Source organism: Alnus glutinosa, chromosome 7 (assembly GCF_958979055.1).
Source record: "Alnus glutinosa chromosome 7, dhAlnGlut1.1, whole genome shotgun sequence".
Lineage (NCBI taxonomy): Eukaryota > Viridiplantae > Streptophyta > Magnoliopsida > Fagales > Betulaceae > Alnus > Alnus glutinosa.
In genome coordinates this window covers 28,390,333-28,392,634 of record NC_084892.1, presented here as the reverse complement: position 1 = coordinate 28,392,634, position 2,302 = coordinate 28,390,333, and the positions used below count along the sequence as shown (strand labels likewise).

Here is a 2,302-nt window from a genome sequence, read left to right as displayed (position 1 = left end):
CAGAAAATCCGAAGCAACTATAGCATTCCCAAGTCTCGGAATAAGACTATTGATGGACAGAATGGAAGTGTTGATGAACTAAGACAAAATCTTGTAGTGAGTACTGTCTCATTCTTCCATTCGGGATGCAAATTCTTCTTTCTCATTGTCCTTCTGCACTGGTTTAGGAACTACTCCAGTCACATAACGCCACAATCGGCGTTTTTTCAAGAAAACCTCCATATTCTGAGCCCACATGCTATAATTGGATCCATCCAATATCACATCAATAGGATGGACAATCAAATCAAGATTCGATGCCGATTGAGACATATTCAAGCTTCAAATGCAAAAATAGATTGCAAAAATGAAATAAGGACGAAAAATTGAGTAGAGAACACTTGAATCCCAAAAAGTCAACGGGCAACGGTCAACGGCAGACGTGTCTGTTAGCGTGGCAGCTAGGGTTGAGGTGTCGATGATCTGGCGCTAGGGCTATCGTGTCGCATGCGGAATGAGACACATGGTAGAGAGGAAGAGACTGATGGCGCGTGCAACAGCTAATTGGTGCGTGAGGCTCGTTGGTGGCGCACCAGAATCTTCAAGCGACACGTGCGGCGTCGGACGGCTTCGATTTCGACGGCGTTGGACTACTCTCGGAATGGGCTTTCCAACTGCGGTGGCACCTCGGTGTAGTACTGACCGGAACAGTACGAAGTCGGAAAAGGTAGGGAGAGAAAGCGGCGAGTGGCGGCGCGTGAGGTAGGGAACGACGAAGTTTCTTTCACGGGAGGGAAGTCCCATACCTTATGAATCTGGTTTTGGATTTTTTGTTCCAGATTAGACTGCAAAAAGGCTGAAAAGAACTCCAAACAATGGCTACCGTCACAAGAAAGAGCGTCAAAAGATCATCGGAACACCGGAAAAATCCTACAGGCCACAAGTCTGTGGCTCTGATACCATGAAAAAAAAGATAGTAGAATCCAATTGTGAAATAAACTTGTATTTCTAAGATATGTTCTTTGTACAATGAAGTGACCTATTTATAGTTGATTGAGGTCAAAGAAATAAGGAATATATCATAATTACATTATACAAGAATATCAAATAATACCATAATTGATGGGAGAATATTTTAGTGATATGCTGATGATATTACGAAAATATTCTACCACAAATATGGCAAGTATCGTATTATTCTAACAGCTGTGAAGAAGATAGTGCGTAGCTCAACACGCGGAACGAGAGAATTAGCAGCAGAGATTGAAAGCTTGGGAAGGTTAAGACACAAGAACCTAGTCAATCTCCAAGGATGGTGCAAGCACAAAAACGATCTCCTTATAGTGTATGATTATGTTCCAAACGGCAACCTTGATTCTTTCGTTTTCAAGCCCAAAAACAACCGTGTGTTGCCTTGGGACAAAAGATTCAACATCCTCAAAGGTGTTGCTTGGGGATTACTCTATCTGCACGAAGAATGGGAGCAAGTGGTGATCCACTGAGATGTGAAGGCTAGCAATGTTTTGATAGACGCTGAAATGAATGCACGGCTAGGCGACTTCGGCCTTGCTAGGTTATATGATCATGAGAAGGTGTCACACACCACTAATGTCGTCGGCACAATTGGGTATATTGCGCCAGAATTGGCTCGCACCGGCAAGGTATCTACAAGCTCCGACATGTTTGCATATGGGATGTTGCTCCTTGAAGTGGCTGCCAAGAGAAGACAGATTGACTCAACCAGTTTCATTTTGCTTGACTGGGTAATGGAATGTCATCAGAAGGGTCGGATTAGGAAAGCAGTTGATCTGAAGTTGAATTCCATTTACGTGATTGAGGAGGCGGAGCTGGTTTTGGAACTGGGTCTTCTCTATTCTCATCACAGGCCGGAAGCTAGGCCTAGCATGAGACAGGTGACACGGTTTTTGAGTCGGGATGACCAGCTTCCTGCCATTGATGATTGGGGCTTTGTTGATTTTCGAAGCTTCAGCGAAATGAACTCGAGAATGTTGTTAGCAGCTATTTCTTTTGATACCATCATAGGGTCGCATATTTCGTCGGCTAGTGGTAGCATATGTACCACATCCATAGACACTGGCTGATAGTATATATAGGACCCTCCAACTTTTTCTTCTTTTTCGGCCTTTTTCATTTTTTTAGGGATGTAATTAATTCCGCCGGTTTCAAAACAATACTAGTGAAAGATATCACTCTTTGTTGGCAATTTATTTTCTAATGTTTGGATCCCTTGTTAATCCCCATTTATTTGGTCTAGGAACATATTGTACACAGGATCTCATCTTATCTTCTTCTTCTTCTTTTT

General features: G+C 42.9%; 1 pseudogene; it reads left to right on the top strand.

Moving 5' to 3' along the window:
* The first annotated feature begins 502 nt into the window (after nucleotides 1–502).
* On the top strand, nucleotides 503–2,081 carry LOC133873421 (lectin-domain containing receptor kinase VI.4-like; annotated as a pseudogene).
* The last annotated feature ends 221 nt before the right edge of the window (nucleotides 2,082–2,302 follow it).